At 43.2% G+C, this 22,125-nt stretch overlaps 1 protein-coding gene across 1 annotated transcript in view; it reads left to right on the forward strand.

Annotated features, from left to right (window-relative positions):
* LOC127005057 (protein artichoke-like) overlaps nt 1-22,125 on the forward strand; it is a 106,518-nt gene that overhangs the window by 67,342 nt on the left and 17,051 nt on the right. The window contains exon 2 of the mRNA XM_050873522.1: nt 14,321-14,371. The gene's annotated coding sequence lies outside the window, so the exon portion shown is untranslated. The remainder of the gene's footprint in view (nt 1-14,320; nt 14,372-22,125) is intronic.

A 22,125-nucleotide genomic window follows, 5' to 3' on the forward strand; every position in this document is an offset into this window, starting at 1 on the left:
CATGTATTGAAAAGGACAGAAAAAGACATGTACGCATATAAGGAAAATTACCTCATGCCTATTTCTTGCATGATGGATATAGAGAATGAGTCGTTGCGAGAGAATTTCCAACAGTAAATTTTTCGTCTTCTTTCAGTTACTTTTATGAAACGGACACGTGTTTAAAGAAAGACATGCAGGTCTATTAAAAAAAAACTCCTCTATATTTTCTGTGTAGTGGATATAGAGAATGAGTTGTTACCAGAGAATTTCCAACTGTGAATTCTCGTCCTCTTCAAATTACTTTTATGAAACGGACACGTAGTTAAATTTAAAGAAAAACATGCAGGTCTATTAAAAAAAAAACTCCTCTATATTTTCTGTGTAGTGGATATAGAGAATGAGTCGTTACCAGAGAATTTCCAACTGTGAATTCTCGTCCTCTTCAAATTACTTTTATGAAACGGACACATGTTTAAATTTAAAGAAAAACATGTAGGTCTATTAAAAAAATACCTCCTCTTTATTTTCTGTGTAGTGGATATAGAGAATGAGTCGTTACCAGAGAATTTCCAACTGTGAATTCTCGTCCTCTTCAAATTACTTTTATGAAATGGACACGTGTTTAAATTTAAATAAAACATGTAGGTCTATTAAAAAAAAACTCCTCTCTATTTTCTGTGTAGTGGATATAGAGAATGAGTTGTTACCAGAGAATTTCCAACTGTGAATTCTCGTCCTCTTCAAATTACCCTTGCGAAAAGGGCAGCACCACAAGACACACGGATAGTGATAATAACTGTGCCGAGCCATACCCACAAACACACGACTCCCAAAACTCCGCAGACGTGAGCTTGGACACCACAGCAGCGCGCACCAGGCCAAGCTTCCCTCCCTTTGTCCCTCACGTCTGCCCTTTAGGTCCCTCCTGTCGAGTCACCGCAAACCTTCACCCCTGCGACCTAGACGGTATATGAGGGGAGACAACTTACTCCCGGACACCCTTTTTCCATGACCCCTCTTTCACCCTTCACCCCACCCGAACCCCTCCCTGCTTATTTTCTCCACTTGGCGTCACGGATTTACTCCTCCTTGATTTAATCCTCCTTGGTCCTCCTCCACCAACTTGCCCCGGGACACTCCCTTTCCATGGCCCCCTCCTTCACCCTTCACCCCAAGATCACCCCAGCCGAATCCCTCCCTGTTTATGCTCTCTACTTGACTCCACGGCTTATTCCTCCTTGGTCCTCCATCCCTTGCCTCTTGACTATTTGCCTCACTCCTTCTCCTCCTCCTCCCTGCTCCGTCTTTGTCTCTTCTTCATGATGTATAGTTCTTTCTGCTTCTTCGCTGCTTAATCGTCTTGCTGCTCCCTGCTCCTCTCTTTCCCTGCTTTTCATGATATCCTTTCCTCCATTCCTTCCTGCTTTTCATACTAATTTTTTTTTTTGGGGGGGGGTCATTTATCCCTCATCCTCTTCCCTTACTTCTTTATAATATCCTTCTTTCCTTCATTCTTTCTTTCTTCTTCACTTCTGCTTATTTTTTATTTATTTTTTTGTCCTCCATTCCTTCCTGCCTCTTCACTCTTCCTCCCTGCTCTTTTTTTCCTAAGTCTTCATGATTAACTTTTTTTTCCTCTATCCCTTTATCCTTCACTACTACTTAAGGGGCTATCACACTGGGCAAATTTTCCGTGGATCTTCAGTCAAACCACGATTTCCGCTGGCGTGGTTCTCATATTTCCATGGTTTTCTGACGTGTCCATGATCTTCCAAAGCTACGGTAGATTTCACCAAAGTACGACGATATTACTCACCACCATCAGCAGCAGCAACAACAAGAAACAAATGAGAACCACGCTAGCGGAAATCGTGGTTTGACTGAAGATCCACGGAAAATATGCCCAGTGTAATATCCCCTTTTCTCCTCCTTACTCCTCTATCCCTACTTTTTCACTAATTCACTTCTCTGCCTCCCTGCTCGCCCTTTGCTCCCTCTCTGCTCATCTTAACTGCGACGTAATTTGGGCCCTGCATTTTACGAGCTTCTCAGAACGTCCCCTTCGTACCCCTTGTCCGTCCTTCCTTCCTTCCTCCCTTCCTTCAGCTCCTTTATTCTCCTGTTTCTGACGTCCCTCTCCTCCGTGTTCCTTCTCTTTTCCTCCTACATTCATTTCTTCTTTCCTCTCTCTTCTCCCATTCCCTCATCCTTCCCTGTGTCCCCTACCTTCCTCTTCTCTCCTCCTTTCTCCCTCTTTATTAAATCCTTATATATACATTTTTTATAGGAGTATATTTCGTATTTATTTCTCTTCCTTTATTCTTCTCTCCAGCTCCACCCCTTTTTATATCAGTTCTACCCTACTTTCTTCTCTCCAGCATCCTGTCTGCGTCCTTCCGTTCTTCTACAGTACCGAGACCTTGAAAGTACCCAACGTGCCACGCCTCTCGTCCCCTCAACACTCCTCCTCACCCCTCCTCCTTTCCCGTCTTCTCCTTTATCCTTTAGAGCAAAAACTTGAAAGAATGGAGGATGGGTGTGGGTTAGGAGGGTGGCATGGTCCAAGGACACCCACACCCACTGCCTCAGAGTGTGTGTGTGTGTGTGTGTGTGTGTGTGTGTGTGTGTGTGTGTGTGTGTGTGTGTGTGTGTGTGTGTGTGTGTGTGTGTGTGTGTGTGTGTGTGTGTGTGTGTGTGTGTGTGTGTGTGTGTGTGTGTGTGTGTGTGTGTGTGTGTGTGTGTGTGTGTGTGTGTGTGTGTGTGTGTGTGTGTGTGTGTGTGTGTGTGTGTGTGTGTGTGTGTGTGTGTGTGTGTGTGTGTGTGTGTGTGTGTGTGTGTGTGTGTGTGTGTGTGTGTGTGTGTGTGTCCTTCCATAATGATGTGATGCCGTACTTCTTTCAGAAGGTGTGTGAATGAAATGTACCTTAAAGATGTTAATTGGTGAAATAATTTTTACTAAGTAAAATCAATCAATCGATCAGAGAAGGAAAATACAATGAAAAGAAAAATTGGAAGTAAGAATGAAAAGGAAAACGGATGCTGCGCCGAAAAACTTCGCGAGGACTCCTTTGGATGCTTGTACGCGTCCCCAAGGCCCATCGGTCATGGCATGGCATGGCAGGACTGGAGGGCTCCCAGCATGGCGGCTCGGCGTCCTCCGGGGCCCCGACGGAGGTGCCTGAGATCTTCTGTCTAAAAAGCCTGGCAGGTGGAGTTCCTTAACCTTGGTAGGCAATCTGCCTAGGATAGCAAACTCTGATTACAAACCCGGGCAGGTGAGGCTCGTTAATCATGGTTGGCAATTCACCTAGGATAGCAAATTCCGAACAACAAACCCTGGCAGGTGGGGCTCCTAAGCCGTGGTTGGCGGTCTGCATAGGAGAGCAAACTCTGATTACAAACCCTGGCAGGTGGGGCTCGTTAGCCGTGGTAGGGAATCTGCCCAGGAGAGGGACAACTCTGAACAACAAGCCGAGGCAGGTGGAGATCGTTAACCGTGGTTGGCAATTCACCTAGAACAGCAAACTCCGAACAATAAACCCGGGCAGGTGGAGCTCGTTAGCCGTGGTAGGCAATGCACCTAGAAGAGCAAACTCCGAACAATAAACCCGGGCAGGTGGAGCTCGTTAGCCGTGGTAGGCAATGCACCTAGAAGAGCAAACTCCGAACAATAAACCCGGGCAGGTGGAGCTCGTTAGCCGTGGTAGATAATCTTCCTAGGAGAGGGTCAACTCCGAATAACAAACCCGGGCAGGTGGGGATCGTTAGCCGTGGTAGGCAATCTGCCTAGAAGAGGGACAACTCTGAACTATTAATCCGGGCAGGTGGGGCTCATTAAATTAACCATGATAGGCAATTCACCTAGGAGAGCAAGATCCGAACAATAAACCCGGGCAGGTGGGGCTCATTAAATTAACCATGGTAGGCAATTCACCTAGGAGAGCAAGATCCGAACAATAAACCCGGGCAGGTGGGGCTCGTTAGCCGTGCTAGGCAATCTGCCTAGGAGAGCAAACTCCAAATAATAAACCCGGGAAAGTGATGCTCGTTAGATGTCGTAGACAGTTCACGTGATGGGGACACCAAAGAAAAGTAAAATAAAAAAGAACATCAGAAAAAGGAAAATATAATAATGAAACATCAAGAAAATAAAAAAGAACACAGGTCATCCACCTTCAGGCCCTAACATCGCCAAAACCATGGGTGAGTTTTCTGGAGGTAAAAAGGCTCATCCAGACCAAAAAACATCAAAAGGGATGATATAGAACAAAACAGAAAAAACATCGAAAAAGAAAAGTAACAGCAATAAAAGAACAACATCAAGAGTAGTAAAATACAAAGAAACATCATTCACCTTTCGGCCCCAACTAACATCATCAAAACTATGGGCGAGTCTCGTCTGGGAGGAAAGAGGCTCATCCAGACCAACGAACATCAACAAAAGGATGAAAGGAAAAAAGAACACCAAAAGACGTTAAAAAAAAAGAGTAATAAAACAAACAGAAAAAGCATCAATAAAGGTAAACAACAGCAATAAAAAGAACAAGAAAAACACATCAAGAAAAGAAAAATATAACAAACATCATCCACCTTTCGGCCCTGACCAACATTACCAAAATTATGCTATGGGTGGGTCTCTTCTGGGAGGAAAGCGGCTCACTCTGAACAAAGAACATCAGCTAAAGGATGATATGAAAAAAAGAACACCAAGAAAAGAACATAAAAAAGAAAACCATTAGCAAGAAAACACAAAGGAAATAAAGAAAAAAAAACAAGAGAAAAAAATAGGAAAGAAAAAGAAAGAAAAGAAAAAGAAAAGCACCAATAGAAAATGAAATAGGATAAAAAAATCAATAAATAAAACAAATAAAAAGTATATATATAAATAAATGAATAAATAAATACAAAATATAGTAAAATTAATTAACTAACTAACTAGAACTCTAACTTTAACTAACTATTAAACTACCTATTTAACTTCCTACCTAACCAACGGAAATATAGCTGTTTGACTACCTAATATCTAACTAACAAACCGCCTAACGATCTAACATGGATAGTCAGGTAAGGTGGGGTTAGACATACAGGAGCTGCCTTGTATAGACCAACCGGCCTCTTGCAGACTCCTTACGCTCTTATGTTCTGATGTATATGAGTTATTGGAGGAGTATTTCTCTCTCTCTCTCTCTCTCTCTCTCTCTCTCTCTCTCTCTCTCTCTCTCTCTCTCTCTCTCTCTCTCTCTCTCTCTCTCTCTCTCTCTCTCTCTCTCTCTCTCTCTCTCTCTCTCTCTCTCTCTCTCTCTCTCTCTCTCTCTCTCTCTCTCTCTCTCTCTCTCTCTCTCTCTCTCTCTCTCTCTCTCTCTCCCCACCCCCACCCCTGTTTGTGTGTGCGTGTGCTTGCATGTGCTCCTTCACTTCCTTTCCCTTCCTCTGCCTTCCTTTACCTAACCGAAACTTTCCTTATCCGCCTAACATTTATTCTCCATTCTCTTTTGTCACCAAACCTTTTCTCAGTTCTTTTACTCTCCCTTCTTACTTTTTTTTTCCTTCCCCTCCCTGGCCTTTTGTTCCCTTGCCTTCACTGCACTTCCATTCCCTTCCCTCCGTTCCCCTCCCCTCCCCTCCCCTTCCCCTTCCTTCCCTTCTCGTCCTCCTGACCCGTCCAGCCGCGGCCTTGGTCCAGCCCTCAGATGGAGACAATAATACAAGAATCAGTGAAACTGGCCAAGCAGGTCAGGTCGTGATGCCGGACGTGTGTGTGTGTGTGTGTGTGTGTGTGTGTGTGTGTGTGTGTGAAGCCTTTCGATCATTGTACTAAGTTAAACAAGTCACTGGTGCACTGTTTGCAAGATGAAAGCTAACAGGTACATCAGTAAGAGTACAGGAGCGGCTGAAACCCACATTACCGTACCCAACCATCGGATCAGGCACGGCCATACACACCCCATTCACCCAGCCTCGTGATAGAAAGGGAAACGTGTGCGCGCGTCGCTAAGTAGGTGTGAGTTTGCGTAGCGGCTCGGAGCGGCAGCGGGGCAAGCGTGAGGCGGCGCGACTAGCGGGCGTGAAGCCAAACACAGCACCTGCACCTGCCAGCCACTCGCCCCCCGCCGGCCCCCTCCCCTCCACAACCAGCAGCAGCGCAGCATGATACACTTTCTACACAGTAAGACGCCGGCCAGCTGCCACCACCCGCTACAGCGCACTCCCCCGACAATAATTAAAGTTGACGGAAAAGCAGTTGTGTTTGACGGCCTGACGGATTGCTTGTGGGGTGTGGATGCTCTGGGTGCGGGGACCTGCTTCCCCTACCTGCTGGTGCTCTTGACAGGGGGGAGGGGGAAAGGTGATCTGCTGGTCTTTGTCATTGTTGGGGCTCATAAGGGACATATAAGGGCGAGGGGTGGGGGTACTGGAGGGTAATACAAGTTGCGAGACACTGCGATGTTCTTTTTATCTTAGCTATGAGAGGCAAGCACCCTCGGTATTTTAATATATACAAATATAAATCCCAACCTGATTAAAGACGACATAATTTATGATGATTAGGCTATTCCTTTATTCCTTATGATTTGTTTTTCAATGAATTATTATGACAACGAAGCTTCTTTTTCTTTACAACGAAATAAAAGAGAAAGCTTCTACAAATAGTCTATAGTAGAAGAATGGTATTATAAAACTTGGGAAGAAGCAAAGCATAGCCCCAAGAAGCCTGGGTCACTGCAAGCACAAGTCTCGCCGTCTGGTGCGTGCTGCGTTCCGTGTGTGAGGCGACGGTGCACGGCCAAACGGCATCCATCTCTTTTTCTCCGCCGTCTGATAACGTCCGACAGGCACGCAACACAAACCTTGGCTCGTAAAATTCTGCCTTGTACACCTCCACTACTTCGACCTCGGCTTCGAAACTGGATTCTAAGTACTGATGTCCGTCTTAATTTTTTCCTTTGGGTTGCTTAATATTAACCTTTTTCGGCCCTCTCATTTTCCTTTTTTTTTATATATATATAATCAGCATCCTTAGAATATATTTGTGTCCGGAGGCATCATAATGAGGTTTGCCATATGAAAAAAGGATTTGAGAATGTCACTTCTTCAGTTATTCATCTCCAAGGAAAGAAAATATTATACCGTACAACGAAGTAAATAGAAGAAAAAACATGTTCATGGTAATAGGGGTGGAGAGAGAGAGAGAGAGAGAGAGAGAGAGAGAGAGAGAGAGAGAGAGAGAGAGAGAGAGAGAGAGAGCACTTTCTCAATATAACAGAAAGATCACCAGCCCGCTATGACGGATTAATACGATTGGTGACCCATTTCAGACACTGCTTGAAGCCTCGCCCGGTAATATGCAGCCATTCCAGTTAGTTTCGATGACGTAATACCAGGTTACGGTCCACGCCTCTCATCATCACGGTCTATGGGAAGTGAGGGGAGAGGCGCGGCGCGGAGGAGTTATGCGAAGTCTGTTGAGCTTGATAGTGATTTACCGGCTGAGCGAGCGAGTGCAGGTGTGTGGGCGAGGCACGAGTCATCCCGCGCCTCCCCGCCACCCCTGCCCCCCTGACACACACACTGCTGCCGAACCGCTACAGACGGAATTACAGACCACTGGACCATGAGCAGCGGTAAATGCAAGTACGGTGCGGTCTGCGAGGCATGAGATTAGCCGCTGCACAGTTATGCATGCACTCTACTAGTCTACTTATCATTTCAGAACAGTAAAGTGAGTGCGAAAAGAGGCGAAGATACAAAAAGAAAAAAAAAAGGTTAACTATATTCCTTTTTTTTAATGTATTACTATCACATTACTATTACACGCACACACAAACAGGGGGGGGGGGCGAGAGAGAGAGAGAGAGAGAGAGAGAGAGAGAGAGAGAGAGAGAGAGAGAGAGAGAGAGAAATACTCCTCAAAATAACTCACACACATAAGAGCATAATAGCGTAAGGAGTCTGCAAGAGGCCGTTTTAAAGATGAGAAGCAAGGCGTGTTATCGTTCAGTGTATGCAATTTCTGTGGCAGTGTGTCAAGTGTCAAGATGAGAAAAAGTACGGAAAACCATTTGTATGCCTCGTAAGCATGACTATACTGATGGTTTAATCTTTGTCGTTTGTCTGTATGTCGTATCGTCTGTCTGTCTGTCTGTATATATTTATGTCGTTCTGTGCAGTTAACCCTATAAGCTCCAACGTTTTCAAATTTTCGCGCTTCTAACACCTAGCGTCGTACTCATTTATCTGAACAATGATAACGCTCATGAACACAAAGTACTGGTCTGTCTGTCTGTATATATTTATGTCGTTCTATCAGTTAAGCTGGCGTGGGAGTATGTGCAGCAGCCATGGGTAGGAGAGGAAAAGATTATACCCTCCAGTGCCAGAGTAAAATATTAGGTAAGTTCCGAGACGTCAGGATATTTTGTGCTTACAGTTACGAGGCGCGGAACGTTAGAAAAATAAATAAAAGGTTGCGTTATACTTCGGCACTCGACTCCATCTTTTCCTCCTTCGCGTGGATGGTTTCTGACAAAGATGGAGGAGTTTTTTCTTACGTATCTATATGCTTTAGTTTGTTTGCTTGTTTTCTACTCACTTTTTTTTTATTCGCGCGGACGGTTTCTATTGCAGAGTTCAGATAATTCAATTCTGCGTACGTACAATCTTAGTAAATGTTAGTTCTTTCTGGATTAAGTTTTTTTTTCCTAAGGTCCACTCAATTCTCTCTTCTCGATACGAGGAATAAAAACCTGATATTATAAAAGTTGCATAATTTAGGCGAGGAAATGCAAAGTTAATGATTGAAACGTAAAAAAAACGATTCCTTTCTCTGACGAAAAAAAAAAGAGAAAACTTAAAGTAGAATTTATGCTCCCGTTAAACCACTCGGCCGTCATCGCTATGCTTTTTCTTCTTCTTTTTCTTCTTCTTCTTGTTGTTGTTCTTCTTCCTCTCCTTCCTCGTCTTCTTCTTATTATTATTTTTCTTCTTTCCTTCTTCTTTTTCTTTTTTCTCTCCCTCTTCTTTATCTTCTTTCTCTCCTTCTTATCTTCTTCTTCTTCTTCTTCTTCTTCTTCTTCGTCTTCATCTTCTTCGTCTTCTTCTTCTTCTTCTTTTGCTTCTATTTCTTCTTCTTCTTCTTCTACTTCATTTTCTCTTCGTCATAATCTTATTCTTCTTCGTCTCCTTCTCGGCATTCTTCTTCGTCTCCTTCTCTGCTCTTTCCCGTCCCCTACATCGCCGGACACACACACACACACACACACACACACACACACACAGGTACACGCCAAGATCTTCTGCGAGAAAACGTGTCAACATTCTCGCCACCGCCCCACCACCAAGCAGCAAAACAGGCGACGTGCACAGAGCGTAGAGCCTGTGCAAAGCGTTAATTTCGACAAGTTTTTATACCGCCAGATTTTCCATACTCCTTACTCTTCCGGTTTTGGTTTCTTTGCGCTTCTTTGTGTTTTTCTCTTAGTTCAGCGGCAATGGAAGGAGCGGTTCAGCATAATTTTATCTCATTACTTTTTACCTTTCATCATAATTCTGTTATTTTCGCATAATAAAGGCGATGGAAGGAGGGGAGCAGCATCATTCATTTTGACCTATCTCTTTTTTTCATCTCTCAAGTTATGTCGTTGCTTTCTTTCATGCATGTTCTTGACACTTAAATATGTCGGGGTTTTTTTTTTTCAGTCAGTGAGGACAGAAATTACGGGATAAAGCTAGGCTAATGTTAAGGACAAAAGTGGCAGCCTTTGCACACAATCTTACAACAAATGACCTACGATATCCTCTCTCTCTCTCTCTCTCTCTCTCTCTCTCTCTCTCTCTCTCTCTCTCTCTCTCTCTCTCTCTCTCTCTCTCTCTCTTAACACGGAAGCCGCATAAAGTTATATAATGCAGTCCTTAGCCGGCTTTTTGCTTCTTTTGTTTTTGCCCTTAACTGTGTCCTTTGCTATAAAAAAAGGTTCCGCGATACCTTTGACGCTCAGCTCTGTCCTCCTGTAGGCTCTGGGTAATAAGAAGCCTCACCATGAGACTCAAGGCTGACGATGGCATACGTGAGAGTATTTATTTGACCTCCAAGCTTCCTCAGGTGAGAAACCCATTAAAATAGTTAGTGTTCGTTCTTACTAGATTATTATATTTTCCTCCCGGAGCGCCACACATTTTCTCTCTCTTCTCAATGCGTGGAATAAAAAGCTGATATAAAATTTGCCAGGAAGTAGCCGCGGAAATGCTAAATTGTTGCTTAAGATTGAAAATGGTAAAAACAAAGCGATACCTTCCTAAGAAAAAAAAGTGAAAGCTAAAACTGTAATTTGTGCTTGCGTTAAACCAGCCGCACATTATCACTTTTCTTCCTCTTCTTCCTTTTCTTCTTGTTCTTCTTCTTGTTCTTCTTCTTCTTCTTCTTCTTCTTCTTCTTCTTCGTTCTCGTCCTCGTCGTCGGTTTTTTTTTTTCTTATTATTATTATTTTCCACCTTTCTTCTTCTTCTTCTTCTTCTTCTTCTTCTTTTTCTTCTTCTTCTTCTTTCTTCTTCCTTCTTCTTCTACTACTTCTTCTTCTTCTTCTTCTTCTTCTTCTTTTTCTTCTTCTTTCTTCTTCCTTCTTCTTCTACTAATTTTTCTTCTTCTTCTTCTTCTTCTTCTTCTTCTTCTTCTTCTTCTTCTTCTTCTTCTTCTTCTTCTTCTTCTTCTTCTTCTTCTTCTTCTTCTTCTTCAGACCAGCAATTTTTGCAGATTTTTTGGGGGGGAGGGGGCGAGAGGACATCATAGGTTCATGAAATGGGGAGGGAAGGCAAGCGAAGCAAGCATGCGGAGGTGGGGGAATTTATTTAATTTTAGATTAGCACTTTAAGGGCATTTGACGCCGATATAGAAAACATTGGGGGGCTATAGTCCCCCCAACCTCCCCAGAAATTACGGCTCTGTTCTTCTGCTTCTTTTGGGATGTGGACTGTCACCCTCCCCGCTGTGTGGCTGAGTGTTCTTGCCCCGAAGCTACACGCCCCCGCTGAGAGAACGGGAAGAAGAACATTAACTTAAAAAAAAGGAAAAAAAGGCTTGTTCGTAATCTGTGTGTGTGTGTGTGTGTGTGTGTGTGTGTGTGTGTGTGCCGTAGCTCCGTGCACGTTCCGCGACAAAAAGTAGTAACGTTAACAAAAAATATCAAATAAAAGAAAAGGTCGCGCTAATGCCTATCGTTTTAGTTTTTTGCCCGGTATAATTTGCGATGGACATGGAGGCTCGGTTTGGTTGGGCTTGGTTGGACTCACGAAGACGACGAAACATTCTCACAAGATGCCATTCCCAGACCGAGCAGGAGGCATGCAGCAGACAGGTGTGCATTCCATCGAGGTCACTGTTTGTTTCGTAACTTTTGCTCCACGTGATATCGTTACTTGTTGCTCTTTCGCAGGTGTTCGTGACCGTCGCCGGGCGTAATGATGGGATTCCATTAATCCATCACGTTGTCCCTTTTTATTTGTTTTTTATGCAAATTCGAGGGAGAGGAAATGGTCTGCAATCCTTGGGACACGGAAAAGAAAATATGTTGGTATTACAATCCTTGTGAATGCTTTCATCTTTTTAAAAGATGATTATAATACCCCTTTATCTATAGTGAGTGAGTATAAAATAATTGTATATGTTACATTCAAATATTTAAGTTTTTAAGTCCCATGATATTCACACAATGCCAAATATTAAATATCCTGAGGAACTCCAACCGTCCGCCACGCACCTTCACCCCCCACCCCCCGCGCCCCTCACGCCACTCTCCCACGCCCCCAGCTGGAGACTTTCACCGCCTGACCCGCGGCCAGCACCACCACGGAGAAAGTTTCAGTTGTGTTGTTTTCGGTAGACTGAGATAAAATCATCGCATTATTTTCCCGCCATGCAAACAGCTTGAAACCTTTATATAATGCATTTTTTTTTCATATTGTTTACGTATTATGCAAGTCAATATGCGTAGTTTTCTCTTTGTTTTCGTTTGGTTTGAGCAGGACTAACTTTATATATTTATATTTTGAAAATTCTCGAGTTTTATGCGTTAACATATTCGTTCTTACTTCCGTTCCTTGTGGCGCACCTCGCAGCCGTGTAAAAAGCTGGTGGTGTTGTGCCGTTGCCTCCGCTGCCAACTCTATCCCTCAGCAGGTTTAAGCATTGTACATAGAAGTATCTGTGCGGGAAGACACGGATTTGTGGGGATAATGCATACAGGCAGCACATATTTAACAATTGTATTAAACAGAGAGAGCACTTTGGAAAAAAAAATAACCCATTTCCTTGCAAGCTTTAATGTAAGAAGGACATATTCCGGGATCATCACAGAACGGAGCGATAATCAGCGAAACTCTCTCTCGACCATTCATATAAACAAACTCATTATTGGAACCAGCGCGTCTTTATAGCTAGTCATTAACCGCTGTGTGTCCGGGTGTTTTCGCTGACCCCCCACCACATACATGAACCTCCCTCTCTCCCTCCCTCCGGCAGTGTCCATTCATATTTTGGCCTTTCTCTCGACACTCTCCCTTCGGTCACTGTTCCAGTAGGCCTCCTCCGGCTCCCTCCTACCTGATGCTTATCATTCCTGGCACCCTCTACCTTCCGGCCATCATTCCCGTTAATACCCCACAGCCGGTAAATACAGTGACCAACTTTAAGAAAAGGCTACATAAACTTGTAGATATCAAGGAAAGAAGATGATATGTTTACAATAATGTCTTAAGTCTTCTTGCTGGGCTTTATTTCAGTACTATGCTTTTTTTTTTTATGTCGTCCTCCTCTGGTGTAGATATAGAAAAGGGTGTCACCCCTTATCTCGTTCCTTAAAATCTCAACTTATAAATCAATTCATCATAAAATATCGTTCGCTCTGAGGGGGACCGTCCACCTAGGTTGAGCAACGCTGTTTTATTAGAGTAATGAATGCCTCTCTCCCGGCAAAGGATGCCCGGGCCGAGACTCAGACCCCCGACCATCTGATCCAAGAGTGCATTGCCTGAAATGTACCCTTGAAGTTGTATTTTTAAAACCACGCATAATAGAATCTCAAATTGCAATCCTTCCAAATTAGACTATAATACAAATTGAAAATATGTAAAAGTATGCCTTCCTTACATCTCCGAATACAGGAACCCCCCCTTTTTTTTCTTTTTTTTTTTTTTTTTGCTAGCTTATCTAAAAGTTTGCGTACCTTCTTGAGTGAGTGACCCGTTAGATGAGTCCAGGATGCAGGATGCTGGCGGGTCGTCGACTGGGCGAGGCCAAAGGGACCTTGAGCAGGCGACCTGAGGACAAGTTCTTAGAGTTGACGGTCGGTCGCTCTTCCGCCTCGCCGCAGCAGGTTATACACACTGCCTAAATTATCTGTTGCTTGTCTCCGCCTGGGCAGTGTGTGTGTGTGTGTGTGTGCAGGGAGGGAGAGACCAAAGGAAAAGTGGTTACAGGGAGAGGGTGATTCGGCCAGCAAAAAAAAAAAAAAGAAAGAAAAAGAAAGAAAGGAAAGAAAAACAACATTCCTTTCTCTTCTTTCAATCCTTCTTCATTTTCTTTTTTCTTTTCCTTCTCTCCTTCGTTTCTTCTTCTTCTTCTTCCTCTTTTTCCTCCTCCTCCTCCTCCTCCTCCTCCTCCATCTCCTCGGCCTCCTCCTTCATCTCTCAACTTTAAAAGAATTCCAGCACAACACCGTGGCAGAGAAATACGAGCGTACACAGAAATCTGCCACTCACGAGATATTCGGCAGAGAAAGTTTTGATTCACGATGCAGGAAGTAAAAAAAGAAAACGAAGTGTCAGCGACCCATAAAATAGTATAGGTAACATATGAAAATCAGATGTTTTGAAGATATCGTATTGCATATCCTGTGTGTGTGTGTGTGTGTGTTTTAGACTGACAAGGCAAGTAATCGCAGACTTATCAGTAGGTTAATAGGTAAACCTTAAATAACTATTGTTAACTATCATTATTATTATTGGTCTTGGGTGCGTAAACACACACACACACAAAAAAAAAAAATCATAGCCTAACTACACTAAGTAAAGGCTCTCGTATAAGTCAAGTCATGGATATTTGTGTGTGTGTGTGTGGGTGTGTGTGTGTGTGTGAACGGTTTCATGACCTTAGTAATGATACATATTACAAAACTCCTGCGTCATGAACGTGAAAACAGAGCGTGAAAACCTTCCTTACGACTCTTCCCCGTGGTCTTGCAAAGTAACAGTCGTAATGAGACCCAAAAACTTCTCGGATTGTGACCCTTAACTTCGTACATTTGTAGATATCTGTGTTGCTCATACTTATTCTTTTTCTTTTTTTCAGATTTCTCCTGCCGGTGCTGATGAACTGAAGGAAAAGGGAAACGAGGCCAAAGTGAGTGTACATAAGAGAGAGAGAGAGAGAGAGAGAGAGAGAGAGAGAGAGAGAGAGAGAGAGAGAGAGAGAGAGAGAGAGAGAGAGAGAGAGAGAGAGAGAGAGAGAAATAACGGGAAGATAATCAAAGAAAAATAGATTGAAAAGATAGAAAAAAGAATATATTAAGATGAGGGAGAGAAACAGAGAATGTCAGAAAAATAAATAACGGGAAAATAATCAAAGAAAAATAGATTGAAAAGATAGAAAAAAAAGGATATATTAAGATGAGGGAGAGAAACAGAGAATGTCAGAAAAGTAAATAACGGGAAAATAATCGAAGAAAAGCAGAATGAAAGAAGGAAATATTAAAATGAGAGAGAGAGAGAGAGAGAGAGAGAGAGAGAGAGAGAGAGAGAGAGAGAGAGAGAGAGAGAGAGAGAGAGAGAGAGAGAGAGAGAGAGAGAGAGAGAGAGAATGTCAGCAGAATAAGTGCGGTGAAGAAAAAAAAATCGAAAATAAAAGCAGATAGAAGAAAATATTAAAATGAGAGAGAGAAATTTTCAGAAACGTAAATGCCGGGAAAATAATAAAAGAAACCAGATGGAAAGAAGGAAATATTAAAAGAGAGAGAGAGAGAGAGAGAGAGAGAGAGAGAGAGAGAGAGAGACCCCCTGTACGACATATTTGTATTTAATTGCACTATGTGAGATGTAAAAATAAAGAAAGAAAAAAAAGAGAGAGGGGGGGTGATGGGGGAACGACCTTAGCTTCCTTTCTGTCTTCTTCCTCTACCTCTTTCTCTTTTTTTATTTTATCATATCAGAACATTATTGCCATCATCAAGACGAAGAGTGAGGCCAATGCTTTGTTCTGGTCTTGGCGTAGAATTATGAAGAGCTCGCCTTTTCCCACACCTTGGCCGGCCCAGCAAAGAACGTAGAGAGGGACAGTATGCTCACATGCTTCCGCCTCTCACATCCACTATTTACAAAGGTCGAAAAGGACATCAATCGGGTTCTCATGAGTGTTTATTCACGTTCACGGTACAGGAGAACGGTCATACTGTCACCGGGATCATAAAACTGTATCCGTGAAAAGACCCATAACTCCTACGAAAGCCAGGTCATATGTGTGTGCTTGCGCGCCGAAATGTTTAAGAATATGACCCTTGATTAACCGTGAAAGCAGTGACGTTGTAAAAGTGAGAGCACGTTCTTTCCCTCCTCTCTTCTGCTCCCTCGCCTTCCTTTACTTTCTTTTCATTTCCCTTCCTCTCTTTTTCCCCTTCCCTTCTCTTCTATCCTCTCCCTTTCTCTCTTTACCCTTTCCTCATCTTCCCTTCCTCTAGACTAAAAGGTGTGTAGTGGCTCCAGCCCGATTTTGGTTGCCCTAAGCCCTAACATCTGTTGACCCCCCCAAGAAAAATCTGAAATGCCGCCCCTGTTTTCATCTTCCTACGTTCCCACCCTCACTCATCCTTTCCTTCCTTTCTTCCTTCTCATACCCTTGCTCTCTCTCACTGCCTCCTTCTTCCTCTTTCTCCTCCTTTCCGTTCCCTCTCTTTTTATCTTCCTTCCAGCCCTCATATATTCCTTCTTTTTCCCCATTTCGTCCCTCTTTCGTTATCTACTCCTCCTCCTCCTTTCCTTCCTCCTTTCTCTCCCTCTCCCTCATTTCCATTCCACGCACATCTATGCAACGTTATATCTTCTTATGTTCCTCCCTTCCTTCCTTCCCTCCTCCTTCATCCTTTCCTTCCTTCCTTCTTCCCATCTCAGAACCCCACTCTCCTTGCCTCCTCCTTCTCCTCTTTCATTGTCTCATCCTCCTTTCTCTCCGTCTTACTCCATTCTTCACCTTCTTCTTCGCCGAAGCCCGTACTCAGTACCACAACAGCCTCAGAGCTTGTCGCACCCTTATTCGGAGTAGTAAACGCAACTACGAAAAACAAATAGCGCGTGACATCAAGACAAACTCAAAAAAATTCTTCACATACATCAGATCGAAAAAGAAAGTAAAATCCAATATTGGTCCCCTGACAGACGAGACTGGAACTGCAACTCAGGACAGCAAACAGATGGCCAGAATCCTCAACAGTAACTTCGCATCCGTATTCACAGTCGAGAACATCGAAACCATGCCCGAGAACCCTGACCCGCCGAGGGGAATCACGCCCCTGAAAATTGACTCAATATGCGACCAAGAAGTGAAAGAGTATTTGGATAAACTCGACACGAACAAGTCAACAGGACCTGACGGTTTGTCCCCGCGGTTATTAAAAGAGCTTAAACAACAAATACTTCAGCCACTCACTAACATATTCAACCAGTCTGTTCAATTGAAAAAGGTCCCGGAAGACTGGAAGATGGCGAACGTAACACCAATTTTCAAAAAAGGAGACAAAAGCGTTGCATTAAACTACAGGCCCATAAGTTTGACATCAGTGGCAGGAAAAATACTCGAAAAGATTATTAGAGACAAACTTGTTAAGTTTCTAGAAGACAATAATGTAATCTCCGACACCCAGCATGGCTTCAGAAACAAGCGCTCCTGCCTAACGAGTTTATTAGACTTCTTCCAAGGTATATATAAAAACTGGGATGCCCACAGTCCCAGTGATGTTGCATACCTGGACTTTCAGAAAGCCTTCGACAAGGTACCGCACGAGCGACTCCTTAAGAAACTGCACTCGGCGGGCATTGGAGCCAATCTGATCGCGTGGATAAGAGATTGGCTCACCGACAGAAAACAACGAGTACTACTCAACGGACACCCTTCCGATTGGCTTCCAGTCACTAGTGGAGTGCCTCAAGGGTCAGTGCTAGGACCCATTCTCTTCATCATATATATCAACGACCTCGAATCATGACTGAAATCCACAATATCGAAATTTGCTGATGACACTAAGGTGGGGGGAAAGGCCCTCACAAAGACCGACTGCGAAATCATTCAGAAAGACCTCAATCACATTATCGAATGGTCGGAAAAATGGCAAATGTCCTTTAATGTTGACAAATGCAAAGTCATGCACATTGGGTCCAGAAATAGTAACCACACATACATCATGAATGGGAGACCTCTGCAAGCGATGCAGGAGGAAAAGGATCTTGGAGTCACTATCAGCAGTGACCTGAAACACGCGAATCACTGTAAAAAAGCATACAATAAAGCCAACACTATGCTCGGGTTCATAGCGAGGAACTTCGAGTGTAAAACGCCAGACGTGATGCTATCTTTGTATAATTCAATGGTAAGACCGCACCTCGAGTATGCAGTACAGTTCTGGTCTCCTAATTACAGAAAGGACATTGATTTACTGGAAAGGATTCAACGACGCGCCACGAAAATGATACCAACCTTAAGGGCTCAACCGTACGAGGAACGACTCAAGCGACTCAATCTCTTTACATTAGAGAAAAGACGCCTACGAGGAGATATGATTCAAGTCTTCAAGTATCTGAAAAAATTCAATAACGTCGATTACTCCAATTTCTTTGAATTGCAAACCAACCTAAGAACTAGAAATAACAGTTTACCCATTCAGTCTAGTCGATGTAACACAGACATCGGAAGGAGTTTCTTTTCAAACCGAGTCATCCGTCACTGAAACAATCTTCCTTCTGAAGTAGTAAATGCGAATACTATCAACTCCTTCAAATATAGAATCGACCGTCACTTCGCTGCGTCGGGAGTAAACTGAATATTGAGTTGCTTTCATCTGCTCCTCAATATCGAGGTGCTTTCATCTGCTCCTCAGTGTCGAGGTGCTTTCATCTGCTCCCCAGGTCCCAAGTGGCTGTCGAGCAGATTAAATCACCAAAGCGGGCAACCTCGTAATGAGCCAATAGGCTTTCTGTTGCCTGCGTTTCCATGTTTCCATGTTTCCTCCTCCTCTTCCTGCACGACTGACTACCTTAAATGCTTCCTTTTTTTGTTTGTTTGTTTGTTTCTTAGTCTTTCTTGTTAGTCTGCTTCTCAGTGTGTTAGACATTCTTATTTCCAGTCTCTCATTATTTTCCTTGTCGTTTCCGCTTCTATCTTTTATTTCACTTTTTTTCTTGTTTATCTTTTTATCTCCATCAGTATGTTTTTCAACGTGGTTTTTCGTTCTTGTTTCCTGTTTCTTGTAGTTTCATATTTTGTTTAATTATTTATCTATCTACCTTACATATATATTTATCTATCTTTCTCCTCTATTAATCTATCTGTTTCCTACATCTATATATTTATCTCTATCTTTATCTTTCTATATATCTATCTATCTCCTTATTTATCTTTCTAACCTAACCTCTCTATCTATTTATCTATCTATCTATTTCTCTATATTTCCATCCATCTATCTCGTATCTCGCTTTAGTTTTTTTTCACTGAAGAAATGTTATTTGCATCTATGTTAACTTTTGGGTTGACTCTCATCGGCTTTCTGTACTTTCTCCAACTTTTCCGGCTTTTATCTATTTCTCTATAGCCCTTGGAGTCTGTCTGCTCCTCGTATCGAAATAAAAAAAATATATATAGGCCTATTTTGTGGGGGGGGTTGCCGAATGAGAAAGTATATTTGTGGAAGACATAAAAAAAGATAATAACCAGTTTTGCGACCTTCACATTTCTTGCAGCTGGCTGGTTGATAAGTTGGTTGACTGGCTGGTTGGTTGGTTGGATGACTCGTTGTTCGGCTGCTCGACTGCCTGGTTTGTTGGTTGGTGAGATGGCGGGCTAACTGGCAGGTTGGTTGGTTTTCTCGGATGATTCATAAGCTGATTGACTGATAGGTAGACTGGTTGAATAGCTCGCTGTCTTGTTGGTTGTCTGACCGGCGGGTTGTCTTGCAATCTCCAGGGAACTAAAATTCTGGTGTTCCTTCTGGTTCATCTCCTTCGAAGCTAAATGATGTTGTCCTCCCCCCTCCTTCTCTCTCTCTCTCTTCAGTGAGTTCGTTAGTCAGTAGCCTCCCTCCTCCACTCCTTCATCCCCCTCGTGGTGTGTTTTGCAGCTGCCCCCACATTGCCCTCCCCTCCCCCTCCACCCCCCTGACGCATCCTCCCGGGTCAGTGAAACTCCTAATTACCCGGCCGTGTCGACGCTCCAGGAGGTGAAAAATTTGTTCAAGGAAGTAGTATATAAATGGCTTGACTTCTTTGGTTATTAATGTCGTTTTAGTTTATTTTTTTCTATCTTTCTCCTTCCCTAGCTTGCTCTCTCCCTCATACATATATCATATTTTCCTCCTCCTCCTCCTCCTCCTCCTCCTCCTCTTCCTGCTTTGTTGCGTCAGGAGTGAACTGCACCTACGTACCCAAGTGCTTTGATCTGCTCTACGATCACTGAAGTGCCTGATGAGCAAATTAAAACATTATAGCAGGTAACCTCGGAATAAGCCAATAGACTTGCTGTTGCCCGTTTTTCCATGTTCTTTTCTCCTCCTCGTCTTTTTCTTCTCCCCATGGTGAGCTTTTATGAATTCCAACCCATTTATACAGGAACCGGGGTCATCCAAAACGACTTTCTTCATTATTATTATTATTATTATCATTATTATTAGTCTTTTACTGGGTCGTTCAAGAGTCGAAAGAAGAATGCGTTGCCCGACGCAGGAAAAGGATCCGTCAGGGTTTGGTCGGTCACGAGTCGTCCGACCGTTCGTCCGTCCTGTGCACGTGTTCTATCTTGCTGATATGTTAAGCTAAGGAGACCAACTTCATAATCGAGAGTGAGGAGGAAAGAAAGATTGATGGAAAAGGGAGGAGAACGAGGAGAAGAAAGGTTATGACAGTCATGTGCCGAGAAACCCGACGTTGAGGTTTCAATTAATTTTCTTAGTGAAAGCAAGGATGAAATTAAATACAAGAGAGAGAGAGAGAGAGAGAGAGAGAGAGAGAGAGAGAGAGAGAGAGAGAGAGAGAAAAGGAAGGAAGGAACGAGCAATACAAAAAAAAAATTATAAACTGAAGTACGGTGTTGAATGGAAGGAGGACTGGGCTGGGGATGGAAGAGAAGAGGATGAAGGGACGGAAAGCTAATGCGGAACATGGCGTAGGGTTGTGAGAAAGAGGACGGGGGCAGGAAAAGGAGGGAGGAGGGAGAGTGAGGGAGCGCATGGAAGGCAGGAAGGAAGAGTGGAATGGCGGACTGAAGAGGGGAAAAATTTTTATCATCAACTTCCTTAGTAATTATAACCACAATGCTAAGTGGGAAAAAGGACGAGTGGTGTAAAAAGTCTATCATACACATAAATCTCTCTCTCTCTCTCTCTCTCTCTCTCTCTCTCTCTCTCTCTCTCTCTCTCTCTCTCTCTCACACAAAAAAAAAAACACCACCGGAACGAAGTAACTTTCCCGCTCACGCATGGAGTCGCTGGTCCGGCGCGCGGTTCACAAGCGTTTGGGTTCGGTCATAATTCTCGCTGCGAGCCGTGAGCACGCAAGTAGATTTTCACATTTGTCTGTGTCAGCTACTGTCCCACGATGGAATAAGATAAACGAAAGTGTCATTCACTGGCTCTCGGTGGCGGTGGTTGCTCTCTGTGGCGAATGAAAATCTAATTACCCTTTGATTCAGCGCTTGGGAGAAATTACACCCATCTGTATATTAAGTACATATCCGTGTAACCTCTTAACTAATCATTCTGGGATTGAAAAGTTTAATTTCCATTTCTTTCTCATCTCCATCGGTCTTCACACACCCAACAAGGCATTATTATACCGTTGAGTATCTTCTGTATCAGCACATAGCTCTTCATGTGTCCCTCCATTCCTTCATCTGATGCTTCCATTCCTCTCCACTTCTCATTCCGTTACCATCCATCAAGACACAATTTTCCTATATATTTTCTTCACGAAAGGGCCACTGTAGCTCGCGCTGTTATAATATGTAGTCGGATTTTATCAGTCAAGAGGACAGTAGTCTGTCTCTCCCCAAATGCTGCTGGATCGAAATGTCTTTATATATACATCTTCCAGACTATACAGAAGGAAGTTTTGAAGAGGATCGTCGTCATAGTTTGGGGTGTATGCAAAGAACGTGAATGATAAAACGCACAACTTATTCATGTGTGTGTGTGTGTGTGTGTGTGTGTGTGTGTGTGTGTGTGTGTGTGTGTGTGTGTGTGTGTGTGTGTTTGGAATCTTCAGAACCGAAGTGTTATAAGCCGTCTTCAACGGAAATGTAGGTTCATTCTGTCTCCGATTTTTTTTCAGTTGTTCGAGTAACAAACATCGATGTTGAAATCAAAAATATTTTCTTTTTTTCTAGTTCATTCATGTCTTTTAAATCATTTTGTCAAGGTTCGCTCACCAGTTACATCATTTCTTTGCACAGTTTCGCGTATGATGATTGTGAGAATATATATGACTATGCAGAATAATAATTGCCTTTGTTCGTCTCGAGGTTGTCACATGCATATACACATATGTACATACACACCTGCTACGTAAAAATTATGTGTAGGCTACGTTCCCATCAGGGGCGTCCGCAGGATTTATTTATTTTTTCTAGAGGGGGTAGAGCCAAAAATTAGGTCTAGTACTTAAATACATTAGATTCCATATTTTCCTTGGTGAACCACAAGGCAATGGCGACACAGTTTCCCATTGGCTGCAGCACCAGGTATCCTCCCAAGGTTTTGAAGGATATTAATTTTGTTATAACTTGCGAACGGAAGTATGAACGGGAATATAACAAATATCACCAGGAGGGATGGGGGCAACTTCCTCTCCTTGTCCCACCACCCCTCCGGACGCCCATGTTTCCCATTGACATATTATCACTATTAA

Source organism: Eriocheir sinensis, chromosome 3 (assembly GCF_024679095.1).
Source record: "Eriocheir sinensis breed Jianghai 21 chromosome 3, ASM2467909v1, whole genome shotgun sequence".
In the NCBI taxonomy this organism is placed as follows: domain Eukaryota; kingdom Metazoa; phylum Arthropoda; class Malacostraca; order Decapoda; family Varunidae; genus Eriocheir; species Eriocheir sinensis.